At 34.4% G+C, this 22,263-nt stretch overlaps 1 long non-coding RNA gene across 1 annotated transcript; it reads left to right on the top strand.

Annotated features, from left to right (window-relative positions):
* Positions 1-8,716: 8,716 nt before the first annotated feature.
* LOC128285491 (uncharacterized) lies at positions 8,717-15,395 on the top strand. The gene is made up of 2 exons (XR_008275942.1): positions 8,717-8,755; positions 15,112-15,395. It is a non-coding gene; the product is annotated as an uncharacterized LOC128285491 (long non-coding RNA).
* Positions 15,396-22,263: the final 6,868 nt, after the last annotated feature.

The following is a 22,263-nucleotide window of genomic DNA, read 5'->3' on the forward strand; positions in this document are numbered from 1 at the left end:
GTCTAGCTATACATGCCATACATATATTATGATAGTGTGACGACTCTTGACGATTTTAAAATGTGTTTTCATATAGTCAATAGATCCCGGAAGAGCAGTGGCAGATGGTGTAGAAAGTAACGCGCCTGCTCCCGCTGAAAGGGCAGTGCCAGCTGAGAGTAGACCCGAGACTGTTAGTAGAGGAGAATGAGGTAAAGAAGCCTTTCTCCACACGATGGACGCCTGGTATACAGAGTTTGTTCGAATGAACCGGAATGCTCAACCCCTTCCACCCCCACCTATTCCTCAACCTATCCCTGTAGCACCTTAAGGTATAGACTTTGTGAGACTGAATAGAGCTCCAGTGGATAAGATTCAGAAATAAGGAGCCGAAGAGTTCCGGGCTAGTAAAGATGATAACCCTGAAAGGGCAGAGTTCTGGCTCGAGAATACCATTAGGGTGTTTGATGAGTTATCATGCACTCTTAAGGAATGCATGACGTATGTTGTGTCCCTCTTGAGAGACTCGGCCTACTAGTGGTGGAACACCCTTGTGTCGGTGGTACCAAGGGAGAGAGTTAATTGGGAGTTCTTCCAAGAAGAATTCCATAAGAAGTACATTAGCCAAAGATTTATTGATCAGAAAACGAAAGGAATTTTTGGTGTGTAGTGATGCATCTTTGAATGGATTGGATTGTGTGCTTATGCAAGAAGGCAAGGTAATAGCTTATGCTTCAAGGCAACTCAAACCGCACGAGAAGAATTACCCAACATATAATTTGGAGTTGGCTGCCATTGTGTTTGCGTTGAAGATTTGGAGACATCATTTGTACGGTGAGAAATGTCGGGTGTATACTGACCACAAAATTCTAAAGTATTTGATGACTCAAAAAAACTTGAACTTAAGGCAACGGAGATGGTCAGAGTTGATAAAAGACTATGAGCTAGTGATTGATTATCACCCGGGAAGGGCGAATGTGGTCGCCGATGCCTTGAGTAGGAAATCATTGTTCGCGTTGAGGGCTATGAACACTCAGTTGGATTTAGCAGATGATGGTTCGATTCTAGCTGAGTTGAGAGCTAGATCAACGTTTCTCTAAAAGATTTGTAAAGCTCAACAAAGTGAAGGTGATTTGCAATCTAAAAGAGCCCAATGTGAATCAGGTATAGAATCAAATTTTTGGATTAGTTCCGATGGTTGCTTAATGTTCTGAGATAGGATTTGTGTTCCTAGGAATAATGAATTGATTCAGAAGATTTTGCTCGAGGCTCACAGTGGTTGTTTGTCTATACATCCGGGTAGTATGAAATTGTACAATGATTTGAAAATTTTGTATTGGTGGCCAAGTATGAAAAGAGATATTTTCGAGTTTGTTTTGAGATGTCTGATTTGTCAACAAGTAAAAGCTAAACACCAAGTACCTTCAGGCTTACTTCATCCCATGATGGTTCCCGAGTGGAAATGGGACCGTATTACTATGGACTCCGTGACGAGTTTTCCTTTGACACTGAGAAAGAAAGATGATGTATGGGTTGTAGTTGATCGATTGACAAAGTCAGCTCATTTTATACCAGTACGCATCAACTATTCACTTGACAAGCTAGTTGAGTTGTATATTTCTGAGGTAGTGAGGTTGCATGGAGTGCCTTTATCGATTATATCGGATAAAGATCCTAGGTTCACTTCATGATTTTGGAAGAAGTTGCAAGAGGCTTTAAGTACAAAATTGAATTTTAGTACTGCTTTCCATCTGCAAACTGACGGTCAGTTTGAGCGAGTAATTCAGATCCTTGAAGATATGTTACGGTGTTGTGTCCTTGAGTTCCAAGGTAATTGGAAAAAGTATTTACCATTCGTAGAATTTACCTACAACAACAGTTTTTAGTCGAGTTTGAAAATGGCAACTTATGAGGCATTGTATGGGCGTAAGTGTCGAACGCCTTTGTATTGAACCGAAGTCAGAGAGAATCAGATTCATGGAGTTGAATTGATTAAAGAAACCGAGGAAAAGGTAAAAGCGATTTGAGCTTGCCTAAAAGCCGCCTCAGATAGACAGAAATTGTATGCAGATTTGAAACAGAAAGAGATTGAGTTTCAAGTCGGTGATAAAGTATTTTTAAAAGTGTTCCCATGGAAAAAGATTTTGAGGTTTGGTAGGAAAGGCTAATTAAGCCCACGCTTTATTGGACCGTATGAGATTACCTGTAATATCCTGATTTTGGGCCTAGTCGGAATAGTGGTTTCGTGACCACAAAATCCGATATAGAAATAATTATTTTATGATTATTTTAAGGTCTATGATATGATTGCATGATTGTGTGAAAATTTCGTGAAGAAATTTTATGCATAAAGTGCTTAATTTGAAATTTGGGACTAAATTGAATAAATTGCAAAACTTGTGTTCTAGAAGTATTTTGCATAAAATTGAATTAGATTATTAATTAGAGGTCCTTAAAGAGTAATTTTACCAATTTCTAAGTCTATGGACAAAAAAATTGGACATGGATGGAATTTTTGGAAAGTTTAGTAGTAAGGGCATTTTGGTCATTTAGGGGTAAAATGAATTAAAATACAAAATTAAAAGCCAATTTTGCTCATCTTCAACCCCATGGCCGAATATAGCAAGGAGAAACCATGGCTAGGGTTTTTCAAGCTTCCAAGCTCGATTGTAAGTCCGTTCTAGCCTCGTTTTTAATGATTTTTATGTTTTTGGAGTCCCGGTAGCTCGATTTAGCTTATGCTAGCAATAATTTAACCTAGGGTTTATATTTGGAAAAATACCCATAGGTGAAATTTGTGTATTTTGGTGTTTTATGATAGAATATGAGGTTTTAAATTATGTTAGACAACTTGTGCTACTCGGTTTTAAGTGAAAACGGGCAAAAGGGCTTAATCGGTAAAAATACCTAATAGTCATAAGTACATGTTAGAGTGAGAATTTGATGTTGCCATAGAAGGGAAAAATGATCAGCATGTCATAAAACATAATAAAATAGGCTGAATTTTAATTTACGAGCTTTGGGGCAAAAGTGTAAATATGCAAAAGTTTAGGGGAAAAATTGTAATTTTTCCAAAATATGATTTTGGGTCAATTTGAATAATGTGAGTCCTAATTAGACTATATTTTAAATGATAGAGCAAGGAAACTTGAAATTCGGGCTAAAATGGGGAAAATACCAAGTTGTGGACGAAATGGTAAAAATAGCCATTTTCGCATACGAGGTAAGTTCATATGTAAATGTTGGTAACATAGTTATTATTTTAAATGTTTTAATGTTTTTTAAATGATATGATAATTATTATGAAATATTATACTTGTGATAATTGTTTGATAATATGTCAAATTATGTGATATACTTGGAAAATATGAAATACTACCAGAGTATCGGTATCGGCATTCCGTAGAAGATGGTTGAGACACATGATTGGGAAAAGGTCCGTTGAACCTTAGGAATGGGTTAGGATACAAGTGACATGTCTTTGGGATATTTGGGCATCCGAACTCGTTGAGTTGAGTCCGAGTTCACTTATGGATGCGGCGTCCAACTCGTTGAGTTGAGTCCGAGTTCGTGAGATGTAACTAGGCATCCGAACTCGTTGAGTTGAGTCCGAGTTCACTTATGGATCTGAACGCCCGAGCTCGTTGAGTTGAGTCCGAGTTCGCTTATGGGCGGGTTACATGATTGCTTGATTGAATATGTGGCACTTATGTGCAAGTTATCCATGTATCCGAATTATATTCGATGTGTTCAGCGGGTAAAGTTCTACTCAAATGGAGGAATACTCAAGATGAAAGGGACGTATTGGTAAGTGTTGTGAAATGGATACTTTGAACAGGTATGTACTTAACCCTCGGGTTGAAAACTCAATATAACAACAATATGGTAAGATGATAAATGAAAAGGTGATATGAATGTCTTGGTGATGATTATGCAAATGATGTTTTATGTTTGCTTATATGGTTATGTTACTTGATATTTGCATGTGAGCTTACTAAGCATTTATGCTTACTCCTCCTTTTCATTCCTTGTAGTGTTGACAAGCCAGCTCGGAAATCGGAAGCGGTCGGAGGCACGCTCACACTATCCGTATACCATCTTGGCATAATGGCTTGTATATTTTGAGTATGGCATGTATAGCATTATAATCATTTTGTATATATGGTCTTATGATATGGTTATTGAGTGGTATGGAAATAGAAATTCTTGGTAATGATTAGCCATTGGAATGGCTAATCATGATCATATTTGGTATTATGTATGTCAAATTGCTAGCTAATCCATGGAAACCATGAAATAGGTAAAATTTACCATAAAATAGATTCAGACAGCAGCAGTAACGTGAGTTTAAAAAATCACTAAAAATAGTAGAAATGGAATTAAATAATGAATAAGTTATGGAATCGAAGCTTGATGAGTCTATTTTCATATGGAATAAGCGAAACAGGTATATGAGCTATATTTTATAAGATGTTTAAATTTTTGTGAAACAGGGCCAGAGCGATTTCTGGATCCCCTGTTCTGACTTTGGAAATTCACCATAAATTTTACAAAGATAATTAGAAATCACACTTTATATGTACAGATTCCTTATTGAGTCTAGTTTTATTAGAGACAAACGGCATAGTCATTGAAGCTCTGTACAGGGAGATATCTGATTCGTAATACACAGAGGTCAGAGTAGTTGAACCCTGAAACAAGGGAGACTTTAACTAATAAACTGTACTAATTGGCCCAACCAAAAATTCTAGAAAAACATTAGTAGATATATATATGAGTCTAGTTTCAGGAAAAATTTACGGAATTGGATTTCGAGTTTCGTAACTCGAGATATGATTTTTAAAGCGACTGTGATGCAGTTAGCCAGCTTGTCTGGAAATTTTAAAATGAATTGTATGAGCTGTTTAATTAATGAATTAAGTCCGTTAACACCTCGTGTTCGACTCCAAACAGCGGTATCGGGTATGGGGTGTTACATTTAGTGGTATCGAGCAGGTTTAGTCGGTTCTCGGACTAACCTAGCATTTGTAAAAGTTTAGCTATACATGCCAGCGATCGTGATAGTGTGATATCTTCCGACGCGTATGAGTACCGTCTTATTTAGGCAGGTACTCTCCAACCGAAAGTATGCCGACCATTTTCACAGTTATGTGAAGGTATTTGAGTAAGTTATGATTATGATAAGTCTCGGTTCAGAAAAGTATGAATAAAAGTTTATGATACATATGTGATAATATGTGAGATGAAAGTTCATGTTGTGATAAATATCCATATTTGCTTAATGCTCATACGATGTAGTGTATGTGGCTTACTTGATAAGATGAACGGAATAAATAGAAAGTAGTAGAGGTATGAATAAAGGTCATAATATCATAATCTGAATGAAAATGTCCTTGTCTTGATTGGACGTTGAATGTTGATGAATGTTAATGATATACAATTTTTATGAGATAAAGGATTATAATGAAATGAACTTATCTATGTTAAATTGTTGGACTGAATTATATGATTGTAATGATATGTACATGATGATGCACAAAATGAAAGTTGTGATTGTGATGCAAATATCTATGTTTGTTTGGCCTTATATAATGTCATGAGCATGAATTAATTTAATTAAATGAATGGATAAGTAAAGCTGTCTAGAAAACATAGAATGTATGCATAAGTATATTGTCTAAATGGGACAATAGGAAAATTGGTGTAAGCCAACATGAATGAATGACATGATTTTGATGATGTTACTATGATGATGGAAGTTGTATCATATGTGTATGTATAAGAAAGTCGAGTCGGAGGTCCTACAACCCTCCCCTTACCACAAAGTGGTACTTATAATGGAATTTCATGAGATTTGTATTGAATAAGTTTCGGTTGAGAACCCAAAGAGTTCAATGATAGAATAATTATAAGTATGATTCGAGATTGAAAATGAGCTGATAAGTAAAGTCGAGCGAAAGTATCGGATTGATATAAAGATTATTGGAATTATACCTTTGTCAGTTAGAGAAGGAATTCTCTTTGGTAAATCGAATTACTCAAGTGCAAGGTCGAGAAAAGTGTAAATCGAAATTTATTCGAAGCCGACATTCTTTAGTGAATGATTTAATATGAAATTTGTGACGGCAGAACTAGTTGGGGAAATGATATTTCAAATGTGAATTATCCGAGTGTGACAGATTATGACCGGACAGATTTAGCGATCTCTTTTGAGATGTTCTATGTGTTCACCCATTCTCGAAATATTTCTATGGCTATTGATCTTACGAAGAAATTCTTGTTATATGGGAATGTCTTCTAATTTTCGTGTTGGATGAAAGCATTGGTAGTCTGATTGGTTTATAATTTATATTGCTCTATTTCATTGGGTATTCTATTTCATTTAAATCGATAAGAATTGATGAGAGAATTCATATGATATTATGATTCTGTTTCTTCTACTTGATGCTTCATCGATATATATGTATGGGAAGATATATTGATCTTGTTATATTTGATTTCGGTGGGATTAAATGATGTTTTCTTTTGGACTTTCTTTCTTTGAAGAATTATCGAGGTATTCGTATTTTCTCTATGAATTTGGTTTTCGATTCTCGGCATAGTATCGTATCTTGGGTTTCTTTATCTGGATCTCTTTATTCGGATTTCTTTATTCGGGTTTCTCTATCTTGGATTTCTTTATTCGGTTTTCTTGTTATCTTTGTTCCATAATTTGTCAATTCGACTCATGTTCAAGTGGGTTCTGCAGCCCATGATAATCATGTCAAATATGACTATACTTCTAATTTGATCTTGGTAATGTGGTGATTTTAGTATTGGGATTTTTCTAATTTACGTGTAAGGATTTGACATCGATAAAGGCATAGGTGATAAAAGCGCGAGTTTTAGTCGGTATGGTAAATTATTTATTTGAAAGATTTCATGTGACAATTATGTCGGGATTATTTTTCCCAAGTCTAATAATAGAATTTCATTTTGTACGGATAAAAGAGTAAATAGTTTGAGCGAGAAGTGTATATTTAATAGAAAGAGTTGAATATTAGTTTAAGTCACTACGAATGATAAGGTTTCCATCTTGTGAAAGCTGAAAAGTTTATTACATGTTGTGAGTTGGATAGATGAGAATATTGGTAATCAAGCGTCGAACTAGACTAGTCTACATTGAGCAAAGACTTCGACTTTCGGTAATGTATTGTTGTATGAATTGTGATGTGTTTCAAGACGGTGAGGTAATGTGATAGTTTAGAGCATCCGATGTTACATAAAATCGGAGTTGTTAAAGGGGTTAAAGCCGAGCATTGGGATCTATCAAAATTATCCTTGTCAATGTTGATATTGGGATGGAAATGAGAAGGATTATTCTTGAGGCCATATCGAATTATTTCTATGGCGGAAAGAGGAAAATGTGATGTATCCTATTGTTAAATGTTTGGCGAGATCTATAAATCACATCGTATTGAATGAATTCCTACTCATCGATTCATGGAATTTCGAGTCTCTTTGATTGTTGGATTTCTTGGAATTAGGTCTCCATTAAATCAAGTTGAGATCCGGGTTTTATGTCATGATATCATGGGAAATTGAGAAGGGTTGAAAATTTAAGAACAGTTGAGAGTTGAGGCGTAAGCTTTTAGATCATATGAGAAATTGAAGAGATGTATTGGAGGTGCAGTCTAAGTGCAAGTTCTTGACACCAAATATGAGATTAAAAGTGAAGACCACTTTTACGGTAAGATTTTGGGGACGAAAATCACGAAGGGGAGAGTTGTAATATCCGATTTTGGGCCTAGTCGGAATAGTGGTTTCGTGACCACAAAATCCGATATAGAAATAATTATTTTATGATTATTTTAAGGTCTATGATATGATTGCATGATTGTGTGAAAATTTCGTGAAGAAATTTTATGCATAAAGTGCTTAATTTGAAATTTGGGACTAAATTGAATAAATTGCAAAACTTGTGTTCTAGAAGTATTTTGCATAAAATTGAATTAGATTATTAATTAGAGGTCCTTAAAGAGTAATTTTACCAATTTCTAAGTCTATGGACAAAAAATTGGACATGGATGGAATTTTGGAAAGTTTAGTAGTAAGGGCATTTTGGTCATTTAGGGTAAAATGAATTAAAATACAAAATTAAAAGCCAATTTTGCTCATCTTCAACCCCATGGCCGAATATAGCAAGGAGAAACCATGGCTAGGGTTTTCAAGCTTCCAAGCTCGATTGTAAGTCCGTTCTAGCCTCGTTTTTAATGATTTTTACGTTTTGGAGTCCGGTAGCTCGATTTAGCTTATGCTAGCAATAATTTAACCTAGGGTTTATATTTGGAAAAATACCCATAGGTGAAATTTGTGTATTTTGGTGTTTTATGATAGAATATGAGGTTTTAAATTATGTTAGACAACTTGTGCTACTCGGTTTTAAGTGAAAGCGGGCAAAAGGGCTTAATCGGTAAAAATACCTAATAGTCATAAGTACATGTTAGAGTGAGAATTTGATGTTGCCATAGAAGGAAAAATGATCAGCATGTCATAAAACATAATAAAATAGGCTGAATTTTAATTTACGAGCTTTGGGGCAAAAGTGCAAATATGCAAAAGTTTAGGGAAAAATTGTAATTTTTCCAAAATATGATTTTAGGTCAATTTGAATAATGTGAGTCCTAATTAGACTATATTTTAAATGATAGAGCAAGGAAACTTGAAATTGGGCTAAAATGGGGAAAATACCAAGTTGTGGGACGAAATGGTAAAAATAGCCATTTTCGCATACGAGGTAAGTTCATATGTAAATGTTGGTAACATAGTTATTATTTTAAATGTTTTAATGTTTTTAAATGATATGATAATTATTATGAAATATTATACTTGTGATAATTGTTTGATAATATGTCAAATTATGTGATATACTTGGAAAATATGAAATACTACCGAGTATCGGTATCGGCATTCCGTAGAAGATGGTTGAGACACATGATTGGGAAAAAGGTCCGTTGAACCTTAGGAATGGATTAGGATACAAGTGACATGTCCTTTGGGATATTTGGGCATCCGAACTCGTTGAGTTGAGTCCGAGTTCACTTATGGATGCGGCGTCCGAACTCGTTGAGTTGAGTCCGAGTTCGTGAGATGTAACTAGGCATCCGAACTCGTTGAGTTGAGTCCGAGTTCACTTATGGATGCGACGCCCGAGCTCGTTGAGTTGAGTCCGAGTTCGCTTATGGGCGGGTTACATGATTGCTTGATTGAATATGTGGCACTTATGTGCAAGTTATCCATGTATCCGAATTATATTCGATGTGTTCAACGGGTAAAGTTCTACTCAAATGGAGGAATACTCAAGATGAAAGGGACGTATTGGTAAGTGTTGTGAAATGGATACTTTGAACAGGTATGTACTTAACCCTCGGGTTGAAAACTCAATATAACAACAATATGGTAAGATGATAAATGAAAAGGTGATATGAATGTCTTGGTGATGATTATGCAAATGATGTTTTATGTTTGCTTATATGGTTATGTTACTTGATATTTGCATGTGAGCTTACTAAGCATTTATGCTTACTCCCTCCTTTTCATTCCTTGTAGTGTTGACAAGCCAGCTCGAAATCGGAAGCGGTCGGAGGCACGCTCACACTATCCAGTATACCATCTTGGCATAATGGCTTGTATATTTTGAGTATGGCATGTATAGCATTATAATCATTTTGTATATATGGTCTTATGATATGGTTATTGAGTGGTATGGAAATAGAAATTCTTGGTAATGATTAGCCATTGGAATGGCTAATCATGATCATATTTGGTATTATGTATGTCAAATTGCTAGCTAATCCATGGAAACCATGAAATAGGTAAAATTTACCATAAAATAGATTCAGACAGCAGCAGTAACGTGAGTTTAAAAAATCACTAAAAATAGTAGAAATGGAATTAAATAATGAATAAGTTATGGAATCGAAGCTTGATGAGTCTATTTTCATATGGAATAAGCGAAACAGGTATATGAGCTATATTTTATAAGATGTTTAAATTTTTGTGAAACAGGGCCAGAGCGATTTCTGGATCCCTGTTCTGACTTTGGAAATTCACCATAAATTTTACAAAGATAATTAGAAATCACACTTTATATGTACAGATTCCTTATTGAGTCTAGTTTTATTAGAGACAAACGGCATAGTCATTGAAGCTCTGTACAGGAGATATCTGATTCGTAATACACAGAGGTCAGAGTAGTTGAACCCTGAAACAAGGGAGACTTTAACTAATAAACTGTACTAATTGGCCCAACCAAAATTCTAGAAAAACATTAGTAGATATATATATGAGTCTAGTTTCAGGAAAAATTTACGGAATTGGATTTCGAGTTTCGTAACTCGAGATATGATTTTAAAGCGACTGTGATGCAGTTAGCCAGCTTGTCTGGAAATTTTAAAATGAATTGTATGAGCTGTTTAATTAATGAATTAAGTCCGTTAACACCTCGTGTTCGACTCAAACAGCGGTATCGGGTATGGGGTGTTACATTTAGTGGTATCGAGCAGGTTTAGTCGGTTCTCGGACTAACCTAGCATTTGTAAAAGTTTAGCTATACATGCCAGCGATGCGTGATAGTGTGATATCTTCCAACGCGTATGAGTACCGTCTTATTTAGACAGGGTACTCTCCAACCGAGCTGTGCCGACCATTTTCACAGTTATGTGAAGGTATTTGAGTAAGTTATGATTATGATAAGTCTCGGTTCAGAAAAGTATGAATAAAAGTTTATGATACATATGTGATAATATGTGAGATGAAAGTTCATGTTGTGATAAATATCCATATTTGCTTAATGCTCATACGATGTAGTGTATGTGGCTTACTTGATAAGATGAACGGAATAAATAGAAAGTAGTAGAGGTATGAATAAAGGTCATAATATCATAATACGAATGAAAATGTCCTTGTCTTGATTGGACGTTGAATGTTGATGAATGTTAATGATATACAATTTTTTTATGAGATAAAGGATTATAATGAAATGAACTTATCTATGTTAAATTGTTGGACCTGAATTATATAATTGTAATGATATGTACATGATGATGCACAAAATGAAAGTTGTGATTGTGATGCAAATATCTATGTTTGTTTGGCCTTATATAATGTCATGAGCATGAATTAATTTAATTAAATGAATGGATAAGTAAAGTGTCTAGAAAACATAGAATGTATGCATAAGTATATTGTCTAAATGGGACAATAGGAAAATTGGTGTAAGCCAACATGAATGAATGACATGATTTTGATGATGTTACTATGATGATGGAAGTTGTATCATATGTGTATGTATAAGAAAGTCGAGTCGGAGGTCCTACAACCCTCCCCTTACCACAAGTGGTACTTATAATGGAATTTCATGAGATTTGTATTGAATAAGTTTCGGTTGAGAACCCAAAGAGTTCGGTGATAGAATAATTATAAGTATGATTCGAGATTGAAAATGAGCTGATAAGTAAAGTCGAGCAGAAAGTATCGGATTGATATAAAGATTATTGGAATTATGCCTTGTCCCGTTAGAGAAGGAATTCTCTTTGGTAAATCGAATTACTCAAGTGCAAGGTCGAGAAAAGTGTAAATCGAAATTTATTCAGAATCTGACATTCTTTAGTGAATGATTTAATATGAAATTTGTGACGAGAACTAGTTGGGAAATGATATTTCAAATGTGAATTATCCGAGTGTGACATTATGACCAGGATGATTTAGATCTCTTTTGAGATGTTCTATGTGTTCACCCATTCTCGAAATATTTCTATGGCTATTGATCTTGAAGAAATTCTTGTTATATGGGAATGTCTTCTAATTTTCGTGTTGGATGAAAGCATTGGTAGTCTGATTGGTTTATAATTTATATTGCTCTATTTCATTGGGTATTCTATTTCATTTAAATCGATAAGAATTGATGAGAGAATTCATATGATATTATGATTCTGTTTCTTCTACTTGATGCTTCATCGATATATATGTATGGGAAGATATATTGATCTTGTTATATTTGATTTGATGGGATTAAATGATGTTTTCTTTTGGACTTTCTTTCTTTGAAGAATTATCGAGGTATTACGTATTTTCTCTATGAATTTGGTTTTCGATTCTCGGCATAGTATCGTATCTTGGGTTTCTTTATCCTGGATCTCTTTATTCGGATTTCTTTATTCGGGTTTCTCTATCTTGGATTTCTTTATTCGGTTTTCTTGTTATCTTTGTTCCATAATTTGTCAATTCGACTCATGTTCAAGTGGGTTCGCACCCATGATAATCATGTCAAATATGACTATACTTCTAATTTGATCTTGGTAATGTGGTGATTTTAGTATTGGGATTTTTCTAATTTACGTGTAAGGATTTGACATCATAAAGGCATAGGTGATAAAAGCGCGAGTTTTAGTCGGTATGGTAAATTATTTATTTGAAAGATTTCATGTGACAATTATGTCGGGATTATTTTCCCAAGTCTAATAATAGAATTTCATTTTGTACGGATAAAAGAGTAAATAGTTTGAGCGAGAAGTGTATAGTTAATAGAAAGAGTTGAATATTAGTTTAAGTCACTACGAATGATAAGGTTTCCATCTTGTGAAAGCTGAAAAGTTTATTACATGTTGACAGAGTTCGGATAGATGAGAATATTGGTAAGCTGAAGCGTCGAACTAGACTAGTCTACATTGAGCAAAGACTTCGACTTTCAAGAATGTATTGTTGTATGAATTGTGATGTGTTTCAAGACGGTGAGGTAATGTGATAGTTTAGAGCATCCGATGTTACATAAAATCGGAGTTGTTAAAGGGGTTAAAGCGAGCATTGGGATCTATCAAAATTATCCTTGTCAATGTTGATATTGGGATGGAAATGAGAAGGATTATTCTTGAGGCCATATCGAATTATTTCTATGGCGGAAAGAGGAAAATGTGATGTATCCTATTGTTAAATGTTTGGCGAGATCTATAAATCACATCTGTATTGAATGAATTCCTACTCATCGATTCATGGAATTTCAGGTCTCTTTGATTGTTGGATTTCTTGGAATTAGGTCTCCATTAAATCAAGTTGAGATCCGGGTTTTATGTCATGATATCATGGGAAATTGAGAAGGGTTGAAAATTTAAAACAGTTGAGAGTTGAGGCTGTAAGCTTTTAGATCATATGAGAAATTGAAGAGATGTATTGGATGCAGTCTAAGTGCAAGTTCTTGACACCAAATATGAGATTAAAAGTGAAGACCACTTTTACGGTAAGATTTTGGGGCGAAAATCCACGAGGGGGGAGAGTTGTAATATCGATTTTGGGCCTAGTCGGAATAGTGGTTTCGTGACCACAAAATCCGATATAGAAATAATTATTTTATGATTATTTTAAGGTCTATGATATGATTGCATGATTGTGTGAAAATTTCGTGAAGAAATTTTATGCATAAAGTGCTTAATTTGAAATTTGGGACTAAATTGAATAAATTGCAAAACTTGTGTTCTAGAAGTATTTTGCATAAAATTGAATTAGATTATTAATTAGAGGTCCTTAAAGAGTAATTTTACCAATTTCTAAGTCTATGGACAAAAAATTGGACATGGATGGAATTTTGGAAAGTTTAGTAGTAAGGGCATTTTGGTCATTTAGGGGTAAAATGAATTAAAATACAAAATTAAAAGCCAATTTTGCTCATCTTCAACCCCATGGCCGAATATAGCAAGGAGAAACCATGGCTAGGGTTTTCAAGCTTCCAAGCTCGATTGTAAGTCCGTTCTAGCCTCGTTTTAATGATTTTTACGTTTTTGGAGTCCCGTAGCTCGATTTAGCTTATGCTAGCAATAATTTAACCTAGGGTTTATATTTGGAAAAATACCCATAGGTGAAATTTGTGTATTTTGGTGTTTTATGATAGAATATGAGGTTTTAAATTATGTTAGACAACTTGTGCTACTCGGTTTTAAGTGAAAAGCGGGCAAAAGGGCTTAATCGGTAAAAATACCTAATAGTCATAAGTACATGTTAGAGTGAGAATTTGATGTTGCCATAGAAGGAAAAATGATCAGCATGTCATAAAACATAATAAAATAGGCTGAATTTTAATTTACGAGCTTTGGGGCAAAAGTGCAAATATGCAAAAGTTTAGGGAAAAATTGTAATTTTTCCAAAATATGATTTTAGGTCAATTTGAATAATGTGAGTCCTAATTAGACTATATTTTAAATGATAGAGCAAGGAAACTTGAAATTCGGGCTAAAATGGGGAAAATACCAAGTTGTGGACGAAATGGTAAAATAGCCATTTTAGCATACGAGGTAAGTTCATATGTAAATGTTGGTAACATAGTTATTATTTTAAATGTTTTAATGTTTTTAAATGATATGATAATTATTATGAAATATTATACTTGTGATAATTGTTTGATAATATGTCAAATTATGTGATATACTTGGAAAATATGAAATACTACCGAGTATCGGTATCGGCATTCCGTAGAAGATGGTTGAGACACATGATTGGGAAAAGGTCCCGTTGAACCTTAGGAATGGGTTAGGATACAAGTGACATGTCTTTGGGATATTTGGGCATCCGAACTCGTTGAGTTGAGTCCGAGTTCACTTATGGATGCGGCGTCCGAACTCGTTGAGTTGAGTCCGAGTTCGTGAGATGTAACTAGGCATCCGAACTCGTTGAGTTGAGTCCGAGTTCACTTATGGATCTGACGCCTGAGCTCGTTGAGTTGAGTCCGAGTTCGCTTATGGGCGGGTTACATGATTGCTTGATTGAATATGTGGCACTTATGTGCAAGTTATCCATGTATCCGAATTATATTCCGATGTGTTCAACGGGTAAAGTTCTACTCAAATGGAGGAATACTCAAGATGAAAGGGACGTATTGGTAAGTGTTGTGAAATGGATACTTTGAACAGGTATGTACTTAACCCTCGGGTTGAAAACTCAATATAACAACAATATGGTAAGATGATAAATGAAAAGGTGATATGAATGTCTTGGTGATGATTATGCAAATGATGTTTTATGTTTGCTTATATGGTTATGTTACTTGATATTTGCATGTGAGCTTACTAAGCATTTATGCTTACTCCTCCTTTTCATTCCTTGTAGTGTTGACAAGCCAGCTCGGAAATCGGAAACGGTCGGAGGCACGCTCACACTATCCGTATACCATCTTGGCATAATGGCTTGTATATTTTGAGTATGGCATGTATAGCATTATAATCATTTTGTATATATGGTCTTATGATATGGTTATTGAGTGGTATGGAAATAGAAATTCTTGGTAATGATTAGCCATTGGAATGGCTAATCATGATCATATTTGGTATTATGTATGTCAAATTGCTAGCTAATCCATGGAAACCATGAAATAGGTAAAATTTACCATAAAATAGATTCAGACAGCAGCAGTAACGTGAGTTTAAAAAATCACTAAAAATAGTAGAAATGGAATTAAATAATGAATAAGTTATGGAATCGAAGCTTGATGAGTCTATTTTCATATGGAATAAGCGAAACAGGTATATGAGCTATATTTTATAAGATGTTTAAATTTTTGTGAAACAGGGCCAGAGCGATTTCTGGATCCCCTGTTCTGACTTTGGAAATTCACCATAAATTTTACAAAGATAATTAGAAATCACACTTTATATGTACAGATTCCTTATTGAGTCTAGTTTTATTAGAGACAAACGGCATAGTCATTGAAGCTCTGTACAGGAGATATCTGATTCGTAATACACAGAGGTCAGAGTAGTTGAACCCTGAAACAAGGGAGACTTTAACTAATAAACTGTACTAATTGGCCCAACCAAAAATTCTAGAAAAAAATTAGTAGATATATATATGAGTCTAGTTTCAGGAAAAATTTACGGAATTGGATTTCGAGTTTCGTAACTCGAGATATGATTTTTAAAGCGACTGTGATGCAGTTAGCCAGCTTGTCTGGAAATTTTAAAATGAATTGTATGAGCTGTTTAATTAATGAATTAAGTCCGTTAACACCTCGTGTTCGACTCAACAGCAGTATCGGGTATGGGGTGTTACATTTAGTGGTATCAGAGCAGGTTTAGTCGGTTCTCGGACTAACCTAGCATTTGTAAAAGTTTAGCTATACATGCCACTGATCTGTGATAGTGTGATATCTTCCGACGCGTATGAGTACCGTCTTATTTAGACAGGGTACTCTCCAACCGAGCTGTGCCGACCATTTTCACAGTTATGTGAAGGTATTTGAGTAAGTTATGATTATGATAAGTCTCGGTTCAGAAAAGTATGAATAAAAGTTTATGATACATATGTGATAATATGTGAGATGAAAGTTCATGTTGTGATAAATATCCATATTTGCTTAATGCTCATACGATGTAGTGTATGTGGCTTACTTGATAAGATGAACGGAATAAATAGAAAGTAGTAGAGGTATGAATAAAGGTCATAATATCATAATACGAATGAAAATGTCCTTGTCTTGATTGGACGTTGAATGTTGATGAATGTTAATGATATACAATTTTTTTATGAGATAAAGGATTATAATGAAATGAACTTATCTATGTTAAATTGTTGGACTGAATTATATGATTGTAATGATATGTACATGATGATGCACAAAATGAAAGTTGTGATTGTGATGCAAATATCTATGTTTGTTTGGCCTTATATAATGTCATGAGCATGAATTAATTTAATTAAATGAATGGATAAGTAAAGCTGTCTAGAAAACATAGAATGTATGCATAAGTATATTGTCTAAATGGGACAATAGGAAAATTGGTGTAAGCCAACATGAATGAATGACATGATTTTGATGATGTTACTATGATGATGGAAGTTGTATCATATGTGTATGTATAAGAAAGTCGAGTCGAGGTCCTACAACCCTCCCCTTACCACGTGGTACTTATAATGGAATTTCATGAGATTTGTATTGAATAAGTTTCGGTTGAGAACCCAAAGAGTTCAAATGATAGAATAATTATAAGTATGATTCGAGATTGAAAATGAGCTGATAAGTAAAGTCGAGCGAGAAAGTATCGGATTGATATAAAGATTATTGGAATTATGCCATTGTCCGAGTTAGAGAAGGAATTCTCTTTGGTAAATCGAATTACTCAAGTGCAAGGTCGAGAAAAGTGTAAATCGAAATTTATTCGAACTGACATTCTTTAGTGAATGATTTAATATGAAATTTGTGACGGAGAACTAGTTGGGGAAATGATATTTCAAATGTGAATTATCCGAGTGTGACAGTTATGACCGGATGATTTAGCGATCTCTTTGAGATGTTCTATGTGTTCACCCATTCTCGAAATATTTCTATGGCTATTGATCTTCGAAGAAATTCTTGTTATATGGGAATGTCTTCTAATTTTCGTGTTGGATGAAAGCATTGGTAGTCGATTGGTTTATAATTTATATTGCTCTATTTCATTGGGTATTCTATTTCATTTAAATCGATAAGAATTGATGAGAGAATTCATATGATATTATGATTCTGTTTCTTCTACTTGATGCTTCATCGATATATATGTATGGGAAGATATATTGATCTTGTTATATTTGATTTCATGGGATTAAATGATGTTTTCTTTTGGACTTTCTTTCTTTGAAGAATTATCGTGGTATTCGTATTTTCTCTATGAATTTGGTTTTCGATTCTCGGCATAGTATCGTATCTTGGGTTTCTTTATCCCGGATCTCTTTATTCGGATTTCTTTATTAAGGTTTCTCTATCTTGGATTTCTTTATTCGGTTTTCTTGTTATCTTTGTTCCATAATTTGTCAATTACGACTCATGTTCGAAGTGGGTTCTGCAGCCCATGATAATCATGTCAAATATGACTATACTTCTAATTTGATCTTGGTAATGTGGTGATTTTAGTATTGGGATTTTTCTAATTTACGTGTAAGGATTTGACATCAGTAAAGGCATAGGTGATAAAAGCGCGAGTTTTAGTCGGTATGGTAAATTATTTATTTGAAAGATTTCATGTGACAATTATGTCAGGATTATTTTTCCCAAGTCTAATAATAGAATTTCATTTTGTACGGATAAAAGAGTAAATAGTTTGAGCGAGAAGTGTATATTTAATAGAAAGAGTTGAATATTAGTTTAAGTCACTACGAATGATAAGGTTTCCATCTTGTGAAAGCTGAAAAGTTTATTACATGTTGACAGAGTTCGGATAGATGAGAATATTGGTAAGCAAGCGTCTGAACTAGACTAGTCTACATTGAGCAAAGACTTCGACTTTCAAGAATGTATTGTTGTATGAATTGTGATGTGTTTCAAGACGGTGAGGTAATGTGATAGTTTAGAGCATCCGATGTTACATAAAATCGGAGTTGTTAAAGGGTTAAAGCCGAGCATTGGGATCTATCAAAATTATCCTTGTCAATGTTGATATTGGGATGGAAATGAGAAGGATTATTCTTGAGGCCATATCAGAATTATTTCTATGGCGGAAAGAGGAAAATGTGATGTATCCTATTGTTAAATGTTTGGCGAGATCTATAAATCACATCTGTATTGAATGAATTCCTACTCATCAGATTCATGGAATTTCGTGTCTCTTTGATTGTTGGATTTCTTGGAATTCCGGTCTCCATTAAATCAAGTTGAGATCCGGGTTTTATGTCATGATATCATGGGAAATTGAGAAGGGTTGAAAATTTAAGAACAGTTGAGAGTTGAGACTGTAAGCTTTTAGATCATATGAGAAATTGAAGAGATGTATTGGAGGTACAGTCTAAGTGCAAGTTCTTCGGCACCAAATATGAGATTAAAAGTGAAGACCACTTTTCTGGTAAGATTTTTGGGGACGAAAATCCCTGAAGGGGGGGAGAGTTGTAATATCCTGATTTTGGGCCTAGTCGGAATAGTGGTTTCGTGACCACAAAATCCGATATAGAAATAATTATTTTATGATTATTTTAAGGTCTATGATATGATTGCATGATTGTGTGAAAATTTCGTGAAGAAATTTTATGCATAAAGTGCTTAATTTGAAATTTGGGACTAAATTGAATAAATTGCAAAACTTGTGTTCTAGAAGTATTTTGCATAAAATTGAATTAGATTATTAATTAGAGGTCCTTAAAGAGTAATTTTACCAATTTCTAAGTCTATGGACAAAAAATTGGACATGGATGGAATTTTGGAAAGTTTAGTAGTAAGGGCATTTTGGTCATTTAGGGTAAAATGAATTAAAATACAAAATTAAAAGCCAATTTTGCTCATCTTCAACCCCATGGCCGAATATAGCAAGGAGAAACCATGGCTAGGGTTTTCAAGCTTCCAACCTCGATTGTAAGTCCGTTCTAGCCTCGTTTTTAATGATTTTTACGTTTTTGGAGTCCCTTAGCTCGATTTAGCTTATGCTAGCAATAATTTAACCTAGGGTTTATATTTGGAAAAATACCCATATGTGAAATTTGTGTATTTTGGTGTTTTATGATAGAATATGAGGTTTTAAATTATGTTAGACAACTTGTGCTACTCGGTTTTAAGTGAAAAGCAGGCAAAAGGGCTTAATCGGTAAAAATACCTAATAGTCATAAGTACATGTTAGAGTGAGAATTTGATGTTGCCATAGAAGGAAAAATGATCAGCATGTCATAAAACATAATAAAATAGGCTGAATTTTAATTTACGAGCTTTGGGGCAAAAGTGTAAATATGCAAAAGTTTAGGGAAAAATTGTAATTTTTCCAAAATATGATTTTAGGTCAATTTGAATAATGTGAGTCCTAATTAGACTATATTTTAAATGATAGAGCAAGGAAACTTGAAATTGGGCTAAAATGGGGAAAATACCAAGTTGTGGACGAAATGGTAAAATAGCCATTTTAGCATACGAGGTAAGTTCATATGTAAATGTTGGTAACATAGTTATTATTTTAAATGTTTTAATGTTTTTAAATGATATGATAATTATTATGAAATATTATACTTGTGATAATTGTTTGATAATATGTCAAATTATGTGATATACTTGGAAAATATGAAATACTACCGAGAGTATCGGTATCGGCATTCCGTAGAAGATGGTTGAGACACATGATTGGGAAAAAGGTCCCGTTGAACCTTAGGAATGGATTAGGATACAAGTGACATGTCACTGGGATATTTGGGCATCCGAACTCGTTGAGTTGAGTCCGAGTTCACTTATGGATGCGAGCGTCCGAACTCGTTGAGTTGAGTCCGAGTTCGTGAGATGTAACTAGGCATCCGAACTCGTTGAGTTGAGTCCGAGTTCACTTATGGATGCGAACGCCCGAGCTCGTTGAGTTGAGTCCGAGTTCGCTTATGGGCGGGTTACATGATTGCTTGATTGAATATGTGGCACTTATGTGCAAGTTATCCATGTATCCGAATTATATTCCGATGTGTTCAACGGGTAAAGTTCTACTCAAATGGAGGAATACTCAAGATGAAAGGGACGTATTGGTAAGTGTTGTGAAATGGATACTTTGAACAGGTATGTACTTAACCTCGGGTTGAAAACTCAATATAACAACAATATGGTAAGATGATAAATGAAAAGGTGATATGAATGTCTTGGTGATGATTATGCAAATGATGTTTTATGTTTGCTTATATGGTTATGTTACTTGATATTTGCATGTGAGCTTACTAAGCATTTATGCTTACTCCCTCCTTTTCATTCCTTGTAGTGTTGACAAGCCAGCTCGGAAATCGGAAACGGTCGGAGGCACGCTCACACTATCCGTATACCATCTTGGCATAATGGCTTGTATATTTTGAGTATGGCATGTATAGCATTATAATCATTTTGTATATATGGTCTTATGATATGGTTATTGAGTGGTATGGAAATAGAAATTCTTGGTAATGATTAGCCATTGGAATGGCTAATCATGATCATATTTGGTATTATGTATGTCAAATTGCTAGCTAATCCATGGAAACCATGAAATAGGTAAAATTTACCATAAAATAGATTCAGACAGCAGCAGTAACGTGAGTTTAAAAATCACTAAAATAGTAGAAATGGAATTAAATAATGAATAAGTTATGGAATCGAAGCTTGATGAGTCTATTTTCATATGGAATAAGCGAAACAGGTATATGAGCTATATTTTATAAGATGTTTAAATTTTTGTGAAACAGGGCCAGAGCGATTTCTGGATCCCTGTTCTGACTTTGGAAATTCACCATAAATTTTACAAAGATAATTAGAAATCACACTTTATATGTACAGATTCCTTATTGAGTCTAGTTTTATTAGAGACAAACGGCATAGTCATTGAAGCTCTGTACAGGGAGATATCTGATTCGTAATACACAGAGGTCAGAGTAGTTGAACCCTGAAACAAGGGAGACTTTAACTAATAAACTGTACTAATTGGCCCAACCAAAAATTCTAGAAAAACATTAGTAGATATATATATGAGTCTAGTTTCAGGAAAAATTTACGGAATTGGATTTCGAGTTTCGTAACTCGAGATATGATTTTTAAAGCGACTGTGATGCAGTTAGCCAGCTTGTCTGGAAATTTTAAAATGAATTGTATGAGCTGTTTAATTAATGAATTAAGTCCGTTAACACCTCGTGTTCGACTCCGGCAACGGTATCGGGTATGGGGTGTTACATTTAGTGGTATCAGAGCAGGTTTAGTCGGTTCTCGGACTAACCTAGCATTTGTAAAAGTTTAGCTATACATGCCACTGATCTGTGATAGTGTGATATCTTCCGACGCGTATGAGTACCGTCTTATTTAGACAGGGTACTCTCCAACCGAGCTGTGCCGACCATTTTCACAGTTATGTGAAGGTATTTGAGTAAGTTATGATTATGATAAGTCTCGGTTCAGAAAAGCATGAATAAAAGTTTATGATACATATGTGATAATATGTGAGATGAAAGTTCATGTTGTGATAAATATCCATATTTGCTTAATGCTCATACGATGTAGTGTATGTGGCTTACTTGATAAGATGAACGGAATAAATAGAAAGTAGTAGAGGTATGAATAAAGGTCATAATATCATAATCTGAATGAAAATGTCCTTGTCTTGATTGGACGTTGAATGTTGATGAATGTTAATGATATACAATTTTTTTATGAGATAAAGGATTATAATGAAATGAACTTATCTATGTTAAATTGTTGGACTGAATTATATGATTGTAATGATATGTACATGATGATGCACAAAATGAAAGTTGTGATTGTGATGCAAATATCTATGTTTGTTTGGCCTTATATAATGTCATGAGCATGAATTAATTTAA

The sequence above is a fragment of the Gossypium arboreum genome, chromosome 2 (assembly GCF_025698485.1).
Source record: "Gossypium arboreum isolate Shixiya-1 chromosome 2, ASM2569848v2, whole genome shotgun sequence".
NCBI classification, from domain to species: Eukaryota; Viridiplantae; Streptophyta; class Magnoliopsida; order Malvales; family Malvaceae; genus Gossypium; species Gossypium arboreum.